Below are 24,389 nucleotides of genomic sequence, written 5' to 3' on the forward strand. Positions count from 1 at the left end.
AGTTCTAACAGGTATGGAGCAGTGCCTCTCTAAGCACATTGTCCATGGCCACACTCCAGAATCCAGGCAGGGCCAAGGGCAGGAGACAGAAGAGGAGGAGAAGGATGCTGGGAAGTGAAGGACAGCGAACACAGTGGCTGACAGTTTCCTGAGGATGCAGAGTCCTCTGGTTCTCCAGAGGCAGACACAACTTTAACCCTTCCCAGCGCCCAGCTGGCCACTTTCCAAATAATTATAGACTTTACAACACTGGTAGCCTCAGAGTTTAATCCGGTTTTTACTTTTTTAAAAAATCTACCAATGGTCACAACCATAAAACTATTTACCTGGGGTCAGAGTTTAGGAAAGCCCAGGAGTGTGCTGTGAACACTCAGCATCACACTATGGCATCCGGGCTGCTTTGGGAACTTAAATGAGCAGCTGCCACATCACAGGGACACGGACAGAGCAGGGAGTGGGGCGAGCTCTCTTTCCTGGTGTGGTGGGCTGTGAGGCTTTTAGAGCGGCTTCATGGACTGGAAAGGCTCAGGTATAGGCAGTACCTCACCCTTCGCGAGGAAAGTTCAGTTTAGCTGTCTGTCTCCGCTCCACCTGAGCTCCCAAATACCAAAGTCTGTGTCTTTTTCTTTTTTCTTCATTTTCCCCAGCTCCTGTCACACAGAAAACACTCAATAATATTTGACAAACTCAATGCTATGCAAACCCAGTAAAAAAGAAACAGAAAAAAATGTAGGTCCAAGAAAATTTGCCTTCAAAAACCTAAAGACAGTGGCAAAGGGCAAGTGGAACAACAGCGGAGCCATGCTTGAAAATATCAGAGACAGCTCTCTGTCTGGCTTCTCTGCTGTGCTGCGCGGTGGCGGTGGCTGAGCCGACAGGCAAGGGACCGGCTCTCGCCCGCTGCTCCAGCGCCAGAATGATCTGAGCCTGGAGGGCGCCCGCTGAGAGCCAGGTCCCAGAGGCAGCCTGGCTCCTCCCCTCCTCTGCCCCATCTCCTGCCTGACCTGGCCCGCAGCCCCCTTGGTGACCTCCATCCCACCCCCTCCCCGTCCACGGGGACCTGCCGGCCCGTGGCTGCTCCAGATCTAAAGGATCAAGACATATGGGAGCATTTTTAGACAAGCCAAAGATAGGAAAACACAATGCCCAGGGGCAGGGTAGTGGGTTGCGATAGTGGGTTGAGCAGCATGGAAGGCTGGCGAGCTGAAATGGAGGATGCACATACGGCTGTTGGACAAGTACCTGGTTTGCCAAGCGGACTTGAGACATGGTCATTCTTTGCTGTGTGTGATGGACATGCTGGTTCTCAGGTTGCCAAATACTGCTGTGAGCATTTGTTAGATCACGTCACCAATAACCAGGATTTTAAAGGGTCTGCAGGAGCACCTTCTGTTGAAAATGTAAAGGATGGAATCAAACAGGCTTTCTGGAGATTGGTGAACGCATGAGAGTTATGTCAGAGAAGAAACATGGTGCAGCTAGAGGTGGGTAAACAGCTGTGAGTGTCTTCATTTCTCCTCACCAGACTTACTTCATTAACTGTGGAGACTCGAGAGGTTTACTTTGTAGTGTTATGCCCAGAATTCGGGGTCCCCAAGAAAAACCACCAGGGAGCCAGACGAGTCCGATGCAAAAGTAAAGAGTCTGTATTCAAGCTAGCTTGAGCTCAGTCCCACACGCACACACACCGGTGCAGCGAGGTGGGGAGAGGGAGCCTTGGGAGAACAAAGGCTTTAAAGGGGGTCCAAAGCAGTGGGCGGGGGGAACGTTCGTGGCCCCGTTGATTGGTCAGGGGGCAGGGTCAGGGGTCTGGTTACATGGGGGTACTGTGCAGCTTGCCTAATTTGGACTGAGTCTATTTTTCTACATTAATATTGGCAGGTTTATACAACTGTTACATTCTCGCGGTTTTCTAAGAAAAAGGAGTCATATACATAGTTACACAGGATGGAGGGTACAGTACATTTTGTGCTGTCCTGCTCTGCCTTTTCAGTAGGAACAGGAAAGTTAATTTCTTCACACAGGATCACAAACCAAGTAATCCGCTGGGAAAAGAACGGATTCAGCGTGCAGGTGGTTCTATAATGACTCAGCGTGTGAATGGCTCTGTGCTGTTTCGAGGGCACTTGGGGGCTTTGATTACAAATGTGTCCATGGAAAAGGTCCGACAGGGCAGCTTGTCTCACCGGAGCCTGACGTCCGTGATACTGAAAGATCTGAAGAAGATGGTCAGTTCATTATCCTTGCATGTGATGGTATTTGGAATGTTATGGGAAAGGAAGAGCTCTGTGATTTTCTAAGATCCAGACTTGAAGTCACTGATGACCTCGAGAAAGTTTGCAATGAAGTAGTCGACACCAGTTTGTATGAGGGAAGGCGAGACAACGTGAGTGTGATATGGATCTGTTTCCCAAATGCACCCAACGTATTGCCAGAAGCAGAGAAGAAGGAGGCCGAGTTGGACAAGTACCTGGAAAGCAGAGTAGAAGAAATCATGGAGAAGCAGGGGGAAGGCGTCCCCGACTTAGTCCATGTGATGCGCACATTAGCAAGTGAGAACATCCCCAGCCTCCCACCAGGAGGTGAATTGGCAAGCAAGCGGAATATAATTAAAGCCGATTACAATGGACTGAATCCTTACAAAAATGATGACACTGACTCTACATCGACTGAAGATATGTGGTAAAACTGCTCGTCTAGCCATGGAGTTTACCTTCACCTCCAAAGGAGAGTACGGCTCAACTTCATTGAACCTTTTAACATTCATCCTCAACTTTAAAGAAGGGCATATGACATGGGTGAGTGTTAACACCAGAGAACTTCAGCTAGCCCAGAACTGATTTTTTCTTTTTTTGTAAATTTGAGACTTATTTAAACGTGATTTTAAACCATAATTCACGTTGTAAATCAGACTCCAGCAATTTTTGTTGTATGATTTTGTTTTTTGAACTGCCCTTGTACAAAATGCTCATATTTAATTATGAACTGCTTTCAATCATTATCAAAGTTATAAGAAATGTTTGGCTTGTTGTGTGATGCAACAGATATATAGACCTTTCAAGTCATGTTGTGTTTGGATTGGGGTTGGGACAGAGAGAGCAGCAGCCATGTCAGCTAGACGCTCAACTGTGCACATGATTATGGAGAAAAATTCCAAAATCTTATAAAGCCGAGCATCCAGGGGATTAATTGGAAACTATCTTAATGTTCTTGGCAGTGGGATTGGCATTGTTGATAAAGCTGGTCCCTTCATTTAATTGTCTTTTAATTCTCTACTTGTTACCATGAGTATTGCATGTTATACAATATATTCATAAGAATATCAGTCTTGGGGCTAAAATGCCTTGGTTCTTTGCAGCTCTTTTACAAGTTCTTACATTTAATTATTAATCGATAAGCAGCAGCTTCCTACAGATAGCAGGAGATTGCCACATTTTACTATCATGATTGGCTGGGCCTGCTGCTGTTCCTAGTAAGATATTCTGAATTCCATTTTATCAATAAGGCTTGATTTAACAAACAAGAAAAAAAAATACCAGTGGGAAACCATAAGCGGGAAATAGAGGAGGAGGAGGCATGCCCACAGTTGGCTTGGGTCTGAGGGGTTTCACGGTGGAGCTTGGCCCAGATCTCCTGAGAACAGGCTGGTCTGTGGAAAGGCCTCCCTCTCTGGTCTAATAAGGGAGATTCACAAAGAGGAGAAAATGGAGAGAGTCACTCAGAAAATCAGAGCACGCAGGGGCTGCTCCAGAGCACGGCTGGCTGCCAGGTTTGCTCAGCTGCTCCTTGTGCTCTGGGGAGCTCTAGACTTTGGAAGAGCTGGGGCCCAAAGAGAATCTGTCACTGTGCGTGAACGCTCCCGGAGCGCTTCGGTGGTGCTGCTGCGGTGGCTTAGGGAAGAGGGAAGGGGAAGGTGGGCCGGACAACAGGGCAGCAAAGCTCTGGGCTTGGAAGAAAGGGTCTCAGCGGCTCCTGGGTACTTGCCCCGGGGCCCCCAATGAGGAGGAAGTTCTGCACCAGCAGGCCTTGGGGGCTAATGGAGAAAAGAAGGTTGTTCCCTCAAAACCCAGCAGCGTCACCCTCGAGGGATAGCTGCTTCAGGCACCTGCAGGCCTCAGCCCACTGGGCCCCGGTACTCGCTGCTTTCCTCACTGTGGGAATTCAAGGCCTCAGTAGGTCGCCTGAGATGAACAGCTTGTCTACCTACGTTCACAGAGCAGACTTGCTACCACATTTTGTTTCAGGTGGTTTTCAAGTTCGGGAAAGCTTAGCTACTAGAATTTCCAGGTTCACAGAACCACAGGCTTGTAGAGCGAGAAAACATCCCAATTTTTAAAAACTGAACCCGTATACATTTGTTTTAATAAAAGGGAACCCGAGTCTCAGAAAGATTAATTTCCTTGGCTGGCCATCCAGCCTTCCCTGCAGGCCCCAGGCTGGTCCTCCTCCAATTGCTTCACTCCCAAGACCAAAGGGAAATGCCCACCAGAACCAGAACTCTGGAATTCCCTACCCAAACTGTGTACAGCCTGCTTTCCGGGCCTCTGTGGGCCGCTTTCATGGGTAAAGGTAGACCTTGATCACGCAGGCTCACGTCTACACTTGGCACGTGAGGCCCTTGGAAAACTACAGGAGGAATGAAAAGAGGGGTGAGCAGGAGACAACTGGCTCTGCACCATTGGATGGCACAGGATCTGTATTTGACCATCCTCATAATGCTAACTTTGGTTACATGATTATACAGATGTCTGTCAGACTTCTCCTCTGTGAAATTACTCTTCCCTTTGTAATGAATGAGTATGTTGTGGAGATGTATTTTTGAGACTATATAAATTATGCCATTCCTCTTCAAACACTTAATATGATCCTTTATTTACATCTTCATGAATTCATGGTTTCCTACTTTATGCAATGGATTTAATTATTTACTCTAGTATTTATTTTGATGCTCCATTTGTCCCTGATTTAGCCAATGGAAATCCAACAAGCTGGCTCCTGTGTCCTTTTAACACATTTCACATCATTGTTCAAGCACTTCCTTATTTTCTGGCACAACAAGATGTTTCAGGTTCATCTTGTCATTTCCCCAGCTGAAATCAGCCATTTCCCAAGGAGCCCTGGGAGAAAGATAGAATAGCCCATATTTATTTCTATTGTATATAATAAAAGGGTAATATGTAAATTGATCCTAACAGCGGAACGACCAGTCGCAATGATGCACACTGACCACCAGGAGCCCGTCTATGAGGCAGGCCAGGAGAGAGCACGCTGCCCACCCGGAGTATATGTTCACTTTGTTTCTTCTCTTACATCCTCTCCATTGCCTCTTCTGGAAACCCTAACACATAATATTGTCACTAGTTTTGTTCTCCATGTCACTTAAATTTTTTCTTATAATTATCACTTCACTTCTCACTTCCAAGACCTACAATAATTCTTCACATTCCATGTTAAGAGACTTTGATTTCTGGCTAAGTTATTTTCTGTTATTCTGCTCTGTATCTGCATGATGTTTTCATTTGTGAATCGTGTTTTTATACTAATGTTACCTTCTGTGTTCTCCCGCACCCACACCCTAGGTACCTTGCTCTGGTTTTAAAGTGATATTCTCTCAGGTCACCCTGAGATTGTCATGAAACCCAAGTAAGCTCGGGGCCACTGTGGTCCCATGTCCTCCTGCTGTCACACCCAGAGACCCACAGTGGATGGCCAAAGCAGTGGAGAAAGCCAAAATGTGCTCCGGGGAAAATTCCCAAGGGAATTCACAACTAATAAGAGTCAAAGAATTTTTTTAAATAATAACTATTTTCTGTGCATTTTATTTGAAGACACAATGAAATTCTCTGCGCAGGGCATAGTGTGGCAAAGTTTTGTAAAACTCCACTTATAGCAGCTGTGAAATTTCACTCACTCCCTCCCCACATCTCAAATGTTCCACAGCCTTTCTGACTCCATGTCCTTTCCTTTCCCGCCGGCTCCTGCCCACCTGACTGGGCACAAGGGGCACAGTTCCCTCCCACCCTCTCTACCTGGGCGATACTGGATGACCAGAGGTCACAGGCCTTCCCTGTCCCTGCACAAGAAATAACACAGGACTCTCAGGAATTGTGGCCTCTGGTTCTGTTTTTAAGGGGAACTTACAGGAAGAATTCTGAGGGAGGATTTCTATAGACTAAAGCAGTGGTCGGCAAACCGCGGCTCGCGAGCCACCTGCGGCTCTTTGGCCTCTTGAGTGTGGCTCTTCCACAAAATACCACGTGCGGGCACGCACGTACAGTGCGATTGAAACTTCGTAGCCCATGAGCAGAAGTCGATTTTGGGCCTGGGCGAGTCTATTTTGAAGAAGTGGCGTTAGAAGAAGTGGGGTGTCGGTCGGTCGGGCGACGGGAGACGCGGCGCAAGCGGGCCGCAGGGGGAGGCGCACGCGATTCCTGCAGGAGGTGAGTGAGCCAGTCAGTCAGCAGTCTCATGCGCAGTGGTTAGTGCTAGTCCCGTCCGCAAATCACACGCGGGTGACAAAAGTACAGTTACCTGTATTTTTCCAAACAACTGCAAATCCTACAGGTATTTTATCATCAATTTAAGAATTGTAACTATTTTGTGTTGGTAGCTTTATTATAAAATGAAACTTTTTTTAGGTGCCCTGTTTGACATGGCTACAAAGAAGAAGCAAAGAAAAACGGAAGATGAAAACCGTGAATTTAAAGTTGAATTGACCAAGACTTTCGCGTTTATTCAAGACTTAAATAGCCTTCCGACCTATCTTGTCAGGAAAAAATGGCGCATAACAAGAAATCAAATTTGGAGAGACACTTTACAACTAAAAACGTGTCATTTAGTACTAAATATCCTGTCGGTGATGCAAGGAAGAAAGCAGTTGAACTTCAGAAGAGTCAAGAAAAATCAAGTTCTGTATTTAATTACTGGATGCAATTTTCCAACAATGTTAATATTGCAAGTTTTGTGGTTAGTCAAGAGATTGCTAAGAGAGGAAAACCATATACAGACAGTGAATACATAAAAAGTTGTTTTATAAATGCATCCGAAGAGCTACTTCGGGAGTTTAAGAACAAAGCAGATATTCTAAAAAAAAAATTAGAGAGTTGCCATTGTCTGCTAAAACAGTGAAAGATAGAACAGTCAAAATGTCTTCGAATATAACTGACCAGCAAGTCAAAGATCTTAAATTGGTTTCAGCTTTATCAATAGCAGTTGACGAGTCTTGTGACATAAATGATACAGCGCAAGTTTCACTTTTTGTACGATTTCATCTAGCGGTCCTAAAGAAGAACTTTTAGGATTATTGCCACTCAACGGTCAAACACGTGGAGAGGATATAGCAAATGCTGTAACTGAGTGCATTGAAAAACATCATATTCCACTCGAAAAAATTGTCTCAATTTCAACAGACAGGGCGAAAAGTATGACCGGCGTAAGAAACGGGTTTGTTGCTATTTTGAAAGAAAAAATTAATCACGAGATACTTACCATAGTATCATTCATCAAGAAGCGCTTTGTGCGCAGACATTTCCAGAAGAAATTTGCAAAGTTATGGAATTGGTGATTAACATTATCAACTCCATTATAGCTAAAGCTCTTAATCATCGCCAATTTAAAGAATTTTTAGTTGAAATGGAGAGTATGCAGATATTCTGCTGCATAACAAGGTACATTGGTTATCAAGAGGAAACGTTTTGAAACATTTCGCTTCCTTATTAACAGAAATTAAAGCATTTTTCCTTGAGAAGGGTGTTCACTATCCAGAACTAACGATCAGTGGATCCAAAAAATTTCATGGTAGATGTTTTCGTCTCATCTAAATCAGCTTAATTGTAAACTATGGGGGAAACAATTTTTTCTATGTTAGAAGTTATTTCATTCGAAAACAAATCTTTTCGCTCGAGATTTTGAAAGAGAATCTTTGATTCACTTTCCAAGCCTGTTGAAACACCGCCAAGAAAATAATTCTGATATTGACATTTGCTATTTCAAAACAACACTTTTAAATATGAGGGAAGCTTTTCTCAACAGGTTTCAGGAATTCAGAAACAGCAAAGCGACGTGAGCCTTTGTTAAAAAAAAACCTCTTAATGCTACTGTAACAGAATTAATTTTTCTCCCTTTAATATTGACATTGGCAACTTTGAAATGCTATTGCTGGATTTAAAAAACAGAATTGTGGAGCTCGAAATTTGAACGTCTTTGTGCTGACAGAAATATTGGAGAAAAACAAATGTGAACTTAGTTCACAGCACAAGTGGTCTGCTTTGAAAGACCTGGAGAAGGAAGATATGTTGATTTTTAACACCTGGAATAGTATTCCTAACTCGTATAATCAACTGAAAAAAACTAGCGTTTGCTGTTCTTTCCTTATTTGGGTCTACATATGTATGCAAACAATCATTTTCAAGCATGAGCCTTATCAAGAGTAAATTGAGAAGTCGTCTTATTGATGAGAACCTGGAATCGTGCATAAAAATTAAAAACATACCCAAACTTTCCAAGGAGATGCAAGACCATTGCTCACATTAGTGTTTGTCAGTCATTTTCATGATTTAATTTTATGGATATTGTAAGATAAATTGTAAGGAATTTAATTTTATCAATAAATATCGTTAAGTATGGTATCGTTTTATTCAACGTACCTATAGTTTAACTAAGACTTAAAACTTTAAAGTTTATTAAGTTTATTTTAGGAAACATTGTGGAGTGAAAGAAGATGCAGTGTCGAGGATTGAGAAAGGTATGTTGGATGGTTTGGACATAGAGGATGAACGAAAGGAGATAGGAAACAAGTATACGAGTGTGGATGAGAGAGTTGGAAGGGCTCGACCTCAGAGAATGTGCCTCAATCAGATTGAGGACGTTTTTAGCAAAGGCCAGCTTAGGAGTACCCTAATTAAGTTAATAACAATGTACCTACCTATATAGTTTAAGTTTAAAAAATTTGGCTCTCAAATTTCAATCGTACTGTTGATATTTGGCTCTGGTGACTAATGAGTTTGCCGATCACTGGTCTAGAGGATCACCTCATCACACCAGCAGTTATCTATTCCCGCCTTACCTCATTGCCCCCGGGGAGGAGGGCCTGGTGTTGACCCGGGTTTTCATCTCACACTGATGGGTCTCCTGAAGAGTCCATGCACGTTTATGACCAAGACCCGGACTTGTTTATAAAGCCCCTCCTATCTGATGGCCTGGGCCATGCTCCTGACCCTGACCTAAGCTGTCTGCATCACTGTAGGCTGTTCCCTGGGCACGAGGGCCAGGCAGGGCCCACACCTGGGTGCTGGGGGGTGGGTGGGTGCCCCTTGGTTTCCTGAGCCCTGTGGGCCACATTCCCTCTCAGAGCGGTTTGCCACAGCTGTGCCGTGGCTGCCTGGATGGCTCCGCAGGAGTGCCTTGGAGTCCCCTGTCCAGGGTCCTCTGCCTGCTCCAGCCCAGCCCCAGCCCTGCCACCTCTGCTACCACCAGTGGTCCCGGGAGAGGCAGGGTGGGGGTTCCCACCCCTGGGGTGTCCCTGGCCAGGCCTGGCTGTGGGAAGGAGGCCCGTGGCCCTGCCAGGCTCCGCTTTTCCTCTTGCAGATGGACGGCTGTGGCAGGAGCCAGAGAAGGGTCCTCCCAGAACCCGCGAGCAGGGCACAGCAGACATTGCCGCCTCGCCTGTCCAGAGTGAACGGCTGGTCGAAGCCCCTCCACCGATACCAGGCAGTGTCCTGGGCCATGTTTGTGACCCTGGCCTTAGCCATGTTGGCATTTTTATTCCCATGCTGCCTGGCATGTGGAAGTACGTTGTGTACGGAGTATCCTTTTACTGGCATCACCTGCCTGTGGTCTAGAGGGGGGAGGGGCGTCAGAAGGAGTCCTCCACCAGAGCGGGTCCAGGTACTGCCAGGGACACTCTCCCTCTGAGCTCTGTCCTCTAAACTGAGTGAACCCCAGGGGTTGTCTCCTGATCCCAACTCCTCACTCATGCACCTCCCATTCTCCAGGTGCCAGAATCCCATCTCCCCCCACCAGGCCCCTGACACACACATACACACCGTCTCTTCTCTGTCCTGTGAGGCTCGCTTTCTTCCTGTCCTGGCTAAAAGCGCAGATGCTTACACAGAAGCGCCTGCCCCTCAGGTGGGGTTGGTGCAGGGAGAGTGCACCTGGCTTCCAGTGGGAGGCGAGGGGGCCCCAGGGAGGGGGCAGAGAGCCACGGGGACAGGAAGGGAGACCTGGACCACTGCCGCTTTCACAAGGATGCTCAGGGGTCATTCCGTGTTGTCCAATGAAAAGGAGCGAATGAGGACTTGGAAAATGTGCTAAAGACTTTACAATGCACAACTCAACGTCCCTCACTGCAAGCCTCTGTCAGGTGCTTGCTGGGGACACCCCCGGCACACACCTGCCCTGGCCATCCGCCGCCCCTGGGTAGCTCAGCGCCCACTCTGCTGCCCATCCCCCGTCCTAAGTGGTGGACACAGGAAGTCAGGGCGCAGGCTGCCTCTGAACTCATTTGCCCGTCCAGTTTCCCACAGCGAGACACCCCACCCCGCCCCACCAGTGTCAGCCCAGAGGGGAGATGGCAAAGAAGCACCTCGGGGACCCAAGGCAGCGCCTTCGAGAGCCCCGCCCACACGCTTAGGAACAGCCGGAGCTGTGCCCCGAAGAGCCCTGCGCCTGCGCTGCCAGACCCCGTGCAAAGTCCTGGGAAGCCAATGCAGCGCCTACCACAGCCCATCACAATGTGTTAGGGGGCCCCGCACAAAGCCTAGGAGAGCCCCGCACATCCTGGGCGGGTCAGTCCCAACACCGCGGGAAGCAGATGCAGTGCCAGGCAAGCCCAGCGCCACGTGGGAGAGCCCTGAGGGGTGCCCCAGAGGCCCTCACACCTAGGGAGCACGTGCAGAGCCCGCAGCGCCCCATGCAGCTCACAGGGCCCAGCGCAGCCCTTGGGAGAGCCCTGAGCAACATCTAAGGAAGCCCCATGCAAGACCTGCCTGAACCCCACAGACGCCCCCCCCCCCCCCCCCCCCCCCCCCGTGCTGGGTGCAGCGCCTGGGCGAGCCCCTAACAGTGCCTGGAAGAGCCCAGCGCATTACCATGACAACCCTCGCCCTGCCTGCCAGAATCCCATGAGAATTTAGGGCCGCCCAAAGCCGTGCCTCAGAGTCTCCAGCGGTGCCTGGAAGAGCCCTGAGCAACACCTTGGGAGCCTGGCACAGCGCCTGCCAGCGCCCCATGCCGAGCAGAGAGCCCAGTGCAGCACTTGGAAGAGCCTCGCAGTAAGCCTGGGAGACGCCTGCAGACCCCCTGCACCAACTCGAGGAGCCCAGGCAGAGCCTGGGAAAGCTTCGCACACGCCTGATAGAGCCCCAGCAGCTGTGGGAAAAGCCCTACACAACACCTTGGGAGCCCCGTGGAGAGCCTGCCTGAGCCCCACACAACACCTTGCTGAGCCCAGTGCGGTTCCCGGGAGAGCCCTGAGCAGTCCCCGGGAGGGCCCTGAGCAGTCCCCGGGAGAGCCCTGAGCAGTCCCCGGGAGGGCCCTGAGCAGTCCCCGGGAGGGCCCTGAGCAGTCCCCGGGAGGGCCCTGAGCAGTCCCCGGGAGGGCCCTGAGCAGTCCCTGGGAGAGCCCTGAGCACCACCTTGGTAAGGCCCGAGCGGCACCTGCCAGGCCCCATGCTGCAACTGGCATACGTGTTTCCATCCATCCGGGGAAGTGCATGGGAGGTAGAAGAATATCTACAGTGAACCACCGCCCACAGGTCAAAACTCCATCATGTGATGGAAACCTCTATGGCTCTCTGTGTGGGGTCACCCGTGAGTGCTGGGGCACAAGGCCGGGGACACCCAGGGCCCTGCACCCACTGGGGGCTCCAAATTTAACCTACAGCCACGTGGAAGGGGCACTGCGGTGCTGCTTCCCCTACAAGCAAGGGCTGTTTCCAGGCAGAGTCCAGTGCTGTGGCCTCACACACTCCCCGCGCCCTCACTGGCACTGCTGACCGAGAAGCAGGAGAGCACGGACCCTCAGGTTTTCCCACATGAGCCCCTGCCCCAGCAGGTCACAGGCCCAGATGAGCACAGGGGCCTCGGAAGGGAGTGCCTTCTGTTAGCACAGAGAGGCCAAGCTTTTCTAGGCCTGCCTGTGCGTACTGAGACGAGCCTCAAAGGGCCCACATTGTCGGGGTGTCCTGCATGGCACACCCTGGCCTCCGAGGCCGGCCCAGGGCCCTTGATGATAGCGTGCCCGTGAGGACCCCACCACCTGTTCTCTCAGGGATTCTGTTCAAGGGCAGCGGTCATTTCCTGACTCCAGGCTGAGCCCAGAAGGCTCGTTTTCCACGGTTACAGAGCTGAAGGGGCAGGGGACCAAGAGAGTCCTGGCTGGGAGGGAGCCCTGGCCTGAATAAGGGGGAGCAGGGAAAAGCAGGCTGGCCCATGGGCTGCAGGCTGGGGACACCATGGAAACTTGCACCAAGTTCTAGGTGGGACCCGGCAGCTTGGGCAGGTAGCACCCCATCCCTGAGAGTCCGTTTACTTTTTTGAGCTGGGGGTTTCCCCTCCTTGCAGCCTCTTGTGGGGATTAAATGAGATCACCGTCTGTATGTTGTGAGGCAACATAAAGCGCTAGATGTGATCAGTGGTCCCCGATAACTGATGTCTCCTAGAGCTCTGTAAATGCTCAAGGCAGCATGAGAACGAAGGGCTGGGCTCTACCCGGCGTCCAGAGAAGAATTCAGGGTTCAGCGTTGACCTGGGCTGCTGGGCCGCCTGAGCCCCCTACACTTGGGGCCGGGCTGGTGCTGGTCACTGTGCTCTCAGGGCAGCGGTCCCAGCTCTGAGCCAGGTCTGCTTTTCCCGTGGGTGGTTCTCCAGCTCTGTGGCCTCTGCATCAGCCTGGCTGCTGTGAATGGTGTCAATCCCATCAGGTAATTCCATCCAGCACCGTGTCAGCCCGTGTGTCTGCACAGATACCCACTTTGAAAGTCCCTGCTGCTGCTTTCTGGTGGCTTCCCCTCGGGTTTCTCCTGTGTCTGCGTCTCACCCTTCAGTCATCTTCTGGATCAAAGTCTTCATTTCGGGACGGTCGCCCAGATTTCCCTAGGCTGGATGGGCGAGTGGGTGCTGGAGCTGAGGTGCTGGAGCTGGAGTGGCCGTGGCACTCCTCGCAGGGCCAAGGGCCCAGGGTCCACATTTCAGCCCAGCAGCTTCCAAGCACCAAGGAGGCAGGTTTGGGTCTGAGGCATTAGGCATCAGAGAGGGGGTCCACACTCCATTCTCCACATTTGGTCATGGATGGGAGCAGGATGGGCCAGGAGAGCAGCGCTCTCTGTAGACAGGGCCTGGGTGATGCGTGACTGCAGTCTCCGTGGTATCAACACAGCTTTCTGCTTAGACTCTGTCCGGATGCTGCTCAAGCCCTGCAACATACCGTTCGTGGCCATCGCCTTTGAGTGCCACATAAGAGGCCTGGGCTCAAGCCCTAGAGAGAGACGGCGGGGAGAGAGAGAGAGAGAATATGTCATTCAAAAATGAGAAAACTGAATAAGGCCTGTAATCTAATTGCCAATATAATTGCAATTACAATTTCCTGATCTGACCTTGTACTACAGTTACATAAGATGTCACCCTTGGTTGAAAATGGCTGAAGGGTTCACTGGACTCTTATGTACTATTTTGTAACTTTGTGTCTATAATTATTTCAAAAAAAAGATTTTAAAAGGGAAAACAATCAATTATGTTCATCTGAATAACAACCAAAAAGTTTAAATTTGAATTTTATATTGAAAAGCATAAACTACCTATAAATTAATCTAGCCAAAGATATACTTTTACAGAGAAAAATCATAAAGCTTTATTGACAGAAATAAGAAAATCTACATAAATGAAGAGGTATCATATTCATAAATATTTAGAAGCTTCAAACAATGTACAGATATCAAGTCTTCCTATACTGATTATGGAATTAATACAATTCTAATCAAGACTAGGCTTTGATTTTTAAAGAAATGTGACTATTTTTTAAAAATTATATGTAAATGTAAAAGGCCAAAAATACTTAGACAAAGCTTAACACAGTGAACAAAAGTGTTCTACCTGATATTTAAAACCATTATAAAGCCCTAGCCGGTTTGTCTCAGTGGACAGAGCATCGGCCTGCAAACTGAAGGGTCTGAGGTTCAATTCTGGTCAAGGGCACACGCTAGGGTTGCAGGCTCAGTCCCCAGTGGGGGTGTGCAGGAGGCAGCCAATCAATGATTCTCTCTCTTAATTTATGTTTCTATCTCTCTCTCCCTCTCCCTTCCTCTCTGAAGTCAATGAAAAAATATTTTTTAAAAATAAAACCATTATAAAGCTGAAGTAGTTTAGATGGTGGGGTATTGGTGTAGCAAAAGACAGATCAATGGGAAATATCAGACATCCTAGAAATAGACCCACACAAGATGATATACCAAATTTAATATATGAAACTAGTAGCAGGGCAAATCAGTAAAAAAGGACAGGGAGAACAAAAATTCAGAATATTATTTAATACTAGAGGCCCAGTGCATGATTGAATCATGCACATGTAGGGTCCCCTACACGCTTTCGCTTTTCGCGGTGGAGCTGGGTGCCTGTCCGCTGGTGCACCAGGCCTTTCAGAAGCCTCCAGCTCAGCGGAGGCTTCTGAAAGGCCTGGTGCCGGAGCAGACAGGCACCCAGCTCCCCCACTTTTGATGGTCTGCGGCCGCTGAGGGGGGCTACCCTGCTGTTGAGAGGCACAGGGGGCGGGACTCCCGCCCCCTGCGCCTCTCACCGGCCGCTGAGGGGGTTTGCCGCGGACACCTGGCTACCCTGCCATTGAGAGGCGCAGCTGGGTGTCCGCGGCAGCCCCCTCAGCGGCCGCGGATCTGGCCTTTGAGAGGCATAGGGGGCAGGAGTCCCGTCCCCTGCGCCTCTCAACAGCAGGGTAGCCCCCGTCAGTGGCAGCGGATCCGTGCCTCTCAATGGCCGGATAGGCGACCCCGAGTCCCACCCCCCAGCCTCCCGCCGCCCAATCGTGGGCGTAGCAGAGTGATGGTAATTTACATGTTACTCTATTATTAGATAGGATTTTAACAATATGAAATCTTTCATTCTATGAACACTAGATATCTTTCCATTTATTTGTGTCTTCTTTTATTTCTTTCATTAAAGTTTGTAGTTTTCATTATACAAATCTTTTACCTCCTTGATAAAGTTTATTCCTAAGTTACTTTTTTATTTTTGATGCTATTATGAAGGCGTTGTTTTAAAAATTTCCTTTTCAGGTAGGTCATTGTTAGTATATAAAAGTATAACTGATTTTTGCATGTTGATTTTATATATCTGCAACTTCACAGAATTTACTTACTAATTTGAAGAAGAGTGGGGGGTTTTTCCCCAAGGTCTGAAGGGCTTTCTATCAATAACATTATATCATCTGCAAGTAGATCATTTTACTTCTTCCTTTCTGATTTGAATAACTTTATCACTTTTTCTTGCCTAATTGCTCTGGCAAGGACTTCCAGTAATATGTTGAATAGAAGTGGCAAGAGTGGGAATCCTGGTCTTAGAGGGAAAGCTTTTTATTTTTCACCATTGCTAAATACAAATCAAAACCACAATGAGGTATCACTTCACACTCCTTAGGTGCCAGGGTTGTTGTTCCAGCATTAAGAAGGGTTCAGCAACCTGGAGAAAGGCTGTGTGTAGATTACATAGGAGTCCAGAAATGAAAGATATTTTTGAAAGGCATTGGGGGTCAGAGGAGCTTTAGCTAAAGGAGCTAAGTTCTCCTTGTCTCAGGACCCTTGCTTTTTATTAACACAATTTGTCCTAAGGCAAGGTGGAGTTAATACACTTCAAAGGGTAGGGTACAGAAGCATTGTCAGATTGGGGAATAGCCTACGGTTGTTCAGGTGTTTGGCCAGTAGGAGGCAATACCGTGTAAATTAAGATGTCCTGAGCTGTCTGGGGAAAATGCCTTTAGCCATTCCAACAGGTGATTACACATGTGACTCAGCCCTTGTTGAGTCCCTAAGTTCCATCAACCTTTTGATGAAACTCTTGCAATTATGACATGCTGGAATTGGCTTCCGGCACTTAGGATGGTAATTATAATAATAATAAAGGAGGAGGAGGAGGAGGAAAGTTGGTGAGGTTGGGGAGAAATTGGAACAATTGTTCACTCTATGGGAAATAGGATGGAGTTTCCTAAAAAAAAAAAAATTAAAAATAAATCTTCCATGTAATCCAGCAATCCCAATCCTGGATACATTATGCAAAAGAATCAAAATCAGGATCTGAAAAGATATCTGCACACCTAAGTGGATTACAGCATTATTCGCAATAGCTAAGATATGGAAACATCCCAATTATTCATGAATATATGAATTGTTAAATGAAAAGTTGCATATACACACAATGAAATATCATTCTGCCTGAAAAAAGGAGGCAATCCTAACATTTACAATAGCATGATGGACCTGGAAGACAGGTCTGAAATCTGTCATAGAAGGACAAGTACTGCATGATTCCATTTATATGAAGTATCTAAACTAGTCAAACTTATAGAAGCAGAAAATAAAATAGTGCTTGCCAGGGAATGGGAGGAGGAAAAAATGACTTGTTATTCAATGGGTATGAAGTTAGTTATACAAGATGATTAACTTCTAGAGATCTGCTGGACAACATACCACCTATAGATAACAATAAGGTGTGCACTTAAACATTTGTTAAGGGGGGTAGAGCTCATTTTAAGTATTCTTACAAAAATAAAAAGCAAAGGGATATAAGGAAACTTCTAGGAGTAATGGTTGTGTTTATAACCTTGACTGTGGTAATGGTATCATTTGTGTATGCATATGTCCTAACTCATCAAATTATATATTAAATATGTATAGTTTTGTATATTAATTATACTTCAATAAAGCTGAAAAATAATAAAAGTAGAGATTTTTCAGGCACCCTCTGGGAAATAAATATCATCCCCCATGTGCTGAAATAAAAAAATAAATTTTTTTAATGCTGGGGGACATCAGAGGGCTGGGAGAGGTCAATGGGGGAAAAATAAGACATCCTATATAATAAAAGGCTAATATGCAAATCTAAGTGGCAGAACGACGGGTCGCTATGATGTGCACTGACCACCAGGGGGAAGATGCTCAATGCAGGAGCTGCCCCCTGGTGGTCAGTGTGCACCCACAGGGGGAGCGCTGCTCAGCCAGAAGCTGGGCTCATGGCTGGCGAGCGCAGCAGCAGTGGCGGAATCCTCTCCTGCCTCCACAGCAGCACTAAGAATGTCCAACTGACGGCCCACGGGGAGCGGGCCTAAGCCATCAGTTGGACATCCCCCAAGGGCTCCCGGACTGCAAGAAGGCGCAGGCCGGGTTGAGGGACCCCCTGAGTGCATGAATTTTGTGCACCGGACCTCTAGTATGTAATACTTTCAACAATAAAGAATTTAAATAAATTTTTAAAAAAGAAATGGTCAGTGGGATATTCCTTAGTCATGCAAACCTGGCCAAGAAGAGCGCAAGAAGAAACAGCACCCAACCAGAGTCTTCCCTTCAATTTTGCCAAATTTTCCAAGAAATTTTCAAAGAGATGGAAGACCATATCTGCAAAAGAAAAGTCAAAGTTTGAAAATATGGCAGAGTGACAAAGCTCACTATGATAAGGAGTTAAAAATATATATACTTCTCAAAGTTGGCAGCTGGTAGAACAGTAGTGAAGAAGAGAGTATGAGAGAGTGAGGGAGCGAAAGGGGAGTATGTGAAAGTGTGGTGTGTGTCTGTGTGTGTGTATGTGTGTGTGTGTGTGTGTGTGTGTGTGTGTGACAGTTAGATCCTGCAAGACTTTTCGGGGCTGGCAAACCAGGCTCTTGTAGACTGGGAGCCACGGCTACCAGTGCAATCACTCCCTGGTGGTGGTGCTGGCACAGAAACCATGCCATCTTTAAGGGCAGAGCTGCTGTGACTAGGAGCCCAGCCTCACCACCACCCAGACTGGCCTCAGACAAAAACTGAGACCCAATAGCCACTCTGGACAAAGACCTGCTACCATGGCTGCAGACCCATGGACACCGACACTAAAGCCACCCCAGCCTCAGGCTTCTGAGTGTCCTGGAGGGCATTCCCCTCCCGCCTACCCACTATGGCGGCATAGGTCCCACACATCCCAAGCCACCCCTGACTGTTGGCATGCATGGCTCCTGCCAGCCACATCTCCCGGGCACCCCAGCCGACCCCTGAATGTCGGTGTGTCACTCCCACCAGACTGTGATGGCCACACAGCTCCCGAGCACCCAAGCCAGCCCCTAAATGTCTGTGGCCACATCTCGCAGGCACCCGAGCTGGCCCCCGACTCTTGGCATGCGCAGGGCTCCTGCCGGGCCATGCTTTCTAATACCCCAAGCCCGCCCTTGACTGTCAGGGTGCACGATGCTCCCGCCAAGCCCGCCACCACAACTCAGGCCCCACTCAACTCACTACCTGGACCCTTCAGTGACAGCAAAAATGGGGAGACAAAAAAGCAACCCCCACAGGAAAGAAAAGGAGGAATATCCCCCAAAAAAGGAACTAAATAAAATGGAGCCATGCAATATGTCAGAAAAAGAATTCAGAATAATGGTCATACAATTCATAAACCAGATGTATGAGAAAATCAACAACTTATGTAAGAATCAAGAAGAAATCAAAAGTGATATAGCTACAATAAAACACACAATGGAAGGTTTCAACAGTAGACTAAGAGAAGCAAAGGACTGAATTAGTGAGCAAGAAGATAGGGCAGAGAAACAAGCCCAATCTGAATGGCAACTGGAGAAAAAAAAAATTGAAAGCAGGAGGAGAGCCTAAGGAGTTTTGGGACAACATGAAACAAAGTAACATAGGTATAATAGGGGTGCCAGAAGGACAAGAAGAGCAGCAAGGATTAGAGAACATATTTGAAGAAATAATGACAGAAAACTTTCCCAATACAGGGAAGAAAAAGGTCACACAAGCACAGAGCATCCCAAACAAGTTGAACCCAAAAAGGCCCATCCCCAACACACATCCTAATTCCAATGGCAAACATTAACAACAAAGAGAGAATCTTAAGGGCTGCAAGAGAGAAACAGAGTTACCTACAAAGGATCTCCTATTAGATTACCCAGTGATTTCTCAACAGAAACACATCAGGCCAAAAGGAAGGGAATGAAGTATACAAAGTAATGTAAAGCAGGGGACTGAATCCAAGAATCATCTATCCAGCAAAGCTATCATTCAAAATTGAAGGGGAAATCGGAAACTTCACAGACAAAAAAAAAAAAGGCTAAGGGAATTTATCATTACCAAGCCAGCAATGCAAGAAATGCTAAAGGGTCTGTTATAAAAAGAAGGGGGGGGGGGGTAAGAGAGAGAAAGGAACACAGGCACAAAAAATAAAAATGGCTACAAACAAGTACCCATCAATAATAATCTAAAAATAAATAGACTAAATGCTCCTATCAAAGGACATCATGTGGCTGAATGGATAAGAAAACATGACCCATGTATATGCTGTCTACAAGAGACCCACCTCAGAACAAAAGACTCACACAGACTGAAAGTGATGGGATGAAAAAATACCTTTCAGGCAAATGAAAATGAAAAAAAGGCTGGGGTACCAATAGTTATATCTGACAAAATAGACCTCAAAGTGAAGGCCATAACAAGAGATAAGGAAGGCCACTTCATGATACTAAAGGGATCAATACAACAAGAGGATATAACCCTGTTAAACATATACGCACCCAATGCAGGAGCACCAAAATACATTAAAAAAAAAAAAACTTCTGGAAGATATCAAGGGAGAGATTGATAGCAATATGATCATAGTAGGGGACTTTAATACCCCACTAACATCACTAGATAAATCCTCTATAGACAAAAAGTCAGCAAAGAAACAGTAATCCTAAATGACTCACTAGATCAGATTGAATTAATTGACATCTTCAGAACATTTCGCCCCAAAGCTACAGAATATACATTCTTCTCAAGTGCACATGGGTCATTTTCAAAGATAGACTACATATTGAGGCACAGGCAAAGTCTCTTCAAATTCAAGAAGACTGAAATTATATCAAGCATCTTCTCAGACCACAATGGCATAATAATAGAAATCAACTACAATAAAAACAATAAAAAAATTCAAACACTTGGAGGCTGAATATCATGCTATTAAACAATGATTGGGTTATCAAAGAGATCAAAGAAGAAATTAAAAACATCCTGGAAACTAATGACAATGAAAAAACAACAATCCAAAATCTATGGGACACAGTGAAAGCTGTTCTCAGAGGGAAGTTCATAGCTCTACAGGCCTAACTAAAAAAAAAAAAAAATCAAACAAGAAAAAATGGTAATAAATTATCTAACTCTACAACTTAAAGAATTAGAAAGAGAGCAACAAGAAAAGCACAGAGTGAGCAGAAGGAAGGAGATAATAAAGATCAGAGCAGAAATAAATGACACAGAGACCAAAAATAAATAAAAAAATACAAAAGTTAATTAAAACCAAGAGCTGATTCTTTGAAAGAATAAACAAGATTGATGAACCTCTAGCCAGGCTCACCAAAGAGCAAAGAGAGAGGACCCAAATAAACAAAATCAGAAATGAAAGAGGAAGGAGAAATCACAATAGACCCCACAGAAATACAAAGGATTGTAAAAAAAAAAAAAAATACTATCAACAACTCTATTCCAACAAACTAAACAACCATGAGTAAATGGACATATTCTAAGAAAAATACAAGCTTCCAAAACTCAATCAAGAAGAATCAAAAAATCTCCACAGGCCAATAACTAAGTAGGAAATTGAAGCAATCATCAAAAAAATTTCCAGCAAACCAAAGTATGGGGCCAGACAGCTTCACAGGGGAGTTTTACCAAACATTCAAAGAAAAACTAAAACCTATCCTTCTCAGACTATTGCAAAAAAATTCAAGAGGAAGGCACACTTCCAAGCTCTTCCTATGAAACCATCATTACTCTAATCTCAAAACCAGATAAAGACACTACAAAGAAAGAGAATTACAGGTCAATATCCCTGATGAACACAGATGCTAAAATCCTCAACAAAATTCTAGCAAATTGGATCCAGCATTACATTAGAAAGATCATACACCATGACCAAGGTGGAATTTATTCCGGGGATGCAAGGCTGATACAATATCCACAAATCAATAAACGTGATACATCACATAAACAAATTGAGAGGCAAAAATCACATAATCATATCAATTGATGCAGAAAAAGCATTTGACAAAATTCAATACCCTTTCTTGATAAAAAAACTCCCAGCACAGTAGGAATAGAAGGATCATACCTCAACATAATAAAAGCCTTATATGACAAACCTACAGCCAACATCATACTCAATGGGCAAAAACTAAAACCATTTCCCCTAAGACCAGGAACAAGACAGGGATGCCCACTTTCACCACTCCTATTAGACATAGTACTGGAAGTGCTAGCCATAGCAATCAGACAAGAAGAAGAAATAAAAAGCATTCAAATTGGAAAAGAAGAAGTAAAATTGTCATTATTCACAGATGATATGATATTGTACATAGAAAATCCTAAAGACTCTATCAAAAAAACTACTAGAATTAATAAATGAATTTGGCAATGTAGCAGGATACAAAATTAACACCCAAAAATCTATGGCTTTTTTATACACCAATAATGAACTCACAGAAAGAGAAATTTAAAAAACAATTCCATTTACCATTGCAACAAAAAAACTAAGACACCTAGGAAGAAATTTAACCAAGGAGGTAAAGGACCTGTACTCAGAAAATTACAGGACGCTGAAAAAAGAGATAGAGGAAGACATGAACAAATCGAAGAATATACCGTGTTCATGGATTGGTAGAATCAACATCATTGAAATGTCCATACTACCCAAGGCAATCTATAGATTTAATGCAATCTTCATTGAAATACTAATGGCATATTTCAAAGACCTAGAACAAACTCTCCAAAAATTTATCTGAAATAAAAAAATATCCCAAATAGCTGCAGCAATCTTTAGAAAGAAGAACAAAGTTGGAGGGATCACAATGCCAGATATCAAGCTATACTACAAAGTCACTGTCCTCAAAACTGCCTGATACTGGCACAAGAACAGACATATAGACCAATGTAACAGAACTGAGAACCCAGAAATCGACCCAAGCCATTATGCTCAGTTAACATTTGACAAAGGAGGCAAGAGCATACAATGGAGTCAAGACAGTCTCTACAATAAATGGTGTTGGGAAAATTAGTCAGATACACACACACACACACACACACACACAAAATATATATATATATATATATATATATATATATATATATATATAGATATATATATATAGATATATATACATACACACACACACACATATACATATACATATATATATAGTGTGTGTGTGTATATATGTATATATACATATACATATACATATATATATTTTGTGTGTGTGTGTGTGTGTGTGTGTGTGTGTGTGTGAAACTAGACCACAAACTTACGCCATACACAAAAATAAACTAAAAATGGATAAAGGACTTAAACGTATGATGGGAAACCATAAAACTCATAGAAGAAGCCATAGGCAGCAAAATAGCAGACATTTTTCATAGTAATGTCTTTACCGACACAACTCCTACGGCAATGGAAACTAAGGAGAAAATGAACAAATGGGACTACATCAAAATAAAAAGCTTCTGCACAGCAAAAGAAACCATCAACAAAACAATAAGAAAGCCCACTGCATGGAAGAACATATTTGCCAATGTTATTTCTGATAAGGCTTTAATCTCCAAAATTTATAGGGAACTCATACAACTTAAAGGAAGATAAACAATCCAATCAAAAAATGGGCAAAGACCTAAATAGACACTTTTTGAAAGAGGACATACAGAAGGCCAGGAGACATATGAAAACATGCTCAAAGTCACTAATCATCTGAGAGATGCAAATCAAAATGACACTGCAGTACCATCTCACACCTGTCAGAATGGCTATCATCAACAAACTGACAAGTGCTGGTGAGGATGTGGAGAAAAAGGAATCCTCTTGCACTGCTAGTGGGAATGCAGACTGGTGCAGTCACTGTGGAGAACAGTATGGCGTTTCCTCAAAAAATTTAAAAATGGAACTCCCATTTGACCCAGTAATCCCACTTCTAGGAATATATCCCGAGAAACCAGAAACACCAATCAGAAAGGATATATGCGTCCCTATGTTCATAGCAGCACAATTTACAATAGCTAAGATTTGGAAACAACCTAAGTGCCAATCAGCAGATGAGTGGATTAGAAAACAGTGGTACATCTACACAATGAAATACTACACTGCTGTAAAAATATAATTCTTATCATTTGCAACAGCATGGATGGAACTGGAGAACATTATACTAAGCGAAATAAGTCTGTCAGAGAAAGATAAATATCACATGATCTCACTCATTTGTGGAATATAATGAACAACATAAACTGATTAACAAAAATAGAACCAGAGTCATAGAAGCATTGAACAGACTGTCCAACCTATGAGGGAAGGCAGGCTGGGAGGAGGGGGAGGGAGGAGAGGGTAAAAGATCAATCAAAGGACTTGTATGCATGCATATGAGCATAACCAATGGACATAGGCATGGGGGATAGGGGCGTAGGTGGGCATGTGCTGGGGGGTGGGGGCAGTTGGGGAGAGGTCAATGGGGGAAAAGGAGACTTATGTAATACTTTAAACAATAAATAATTTAAATTTAATATATATACTTCTCCCAAAGATAAGGAAAGAAAAAAGATCCCAAAGCTCCTTAAACTCCTCCATTTGCCTTCTTCTTGTTTTTCTATGAACATTGCCCAAAGGCCAAAAGTGAACACCCTCATTTGTCCAATGGGGATATTGCAAAAAAAACTGGGTGAAATGTGGTCTGAACAGTCAGCCAAAGACAAGCAACCATTTGAACAAAAAGCAGCTAAGCTAAAGGAGAAATATGGAAAGGATATTCCTGCATTCTGTGCCCAGGACAAAAGTGAAGTGGAAAGAAGGGCCCTGGTAGGCCAACAGGCTCAAAGAACAATACACCAGAGGAGGAGGAGCAGGAAGAGGAATATGATGATGAGGGTAAAGATGAAGAATAAATGACTATCCTGTAATGATATGTCTAGAGTATAATGTGTCTTCCCAGGCGGTTGTTTTGCCAAGAATGTGATTTCAAGGGCAGCTCAATATTAGCTTCAGTATAAAAACTACAGATTTTTGTATAGCTGATAAGATTCTTTGTAGAGAAATTATTTTTAATAAATGCAGGCTGTACCTTTTTGAGGGGCTACTAAATAGTTAGATTTTAAAGTTTTTGATGCTAAATATTTCTA

The 24,389-nt window shown here is 45.1% G+C and overlaps 2 pseudogenes across 2 annotated transcripts; both read left to right on the plus strand.

The window, feature by feature from the left end:
* The first annotated feature begins 1,085 nt into the window (after positions 1-1,085).
* On the plus strand, positions 1,086-2,733 carry LOC307103725 (protein phosphatase 1A-like; annotated as a pseudogene). The gene is made up of 2 exons: positions 1,086-1,568; positions 1,994-2,733. The product of its transcript is annotated as a protein phosphatase 1A-like (transcript).
* On the plus strand, positions 2,703-24,155 carry LOC307102800 (high mobility group protein B2-like; annotated as a pseudogene). The gene is made up of 3 exons: positions 2,703-2,798; positions 17,505-17,713; positions 23,801-24,155. The product of its transcript is annotated as a high mobility group protein B2-like (transcript).
* The last annotated feature ends 234 nt before the right edge of the window (positions 24,156-24,389 follow it).

The sequence above is a fragment of the Cnephaeus nilssonii genome, assembly GCF_951640355.1.
Source record: "Cnephaeus nilssonii genome assembly, chromosome: 7".
Taxonomy (NCBI): Eukaryota; Metazoa; Chordata; class Mammalia; order Chiroptera; family Vespertilionidae; genus Cnephaeus; species Cnephaeus nilssonii.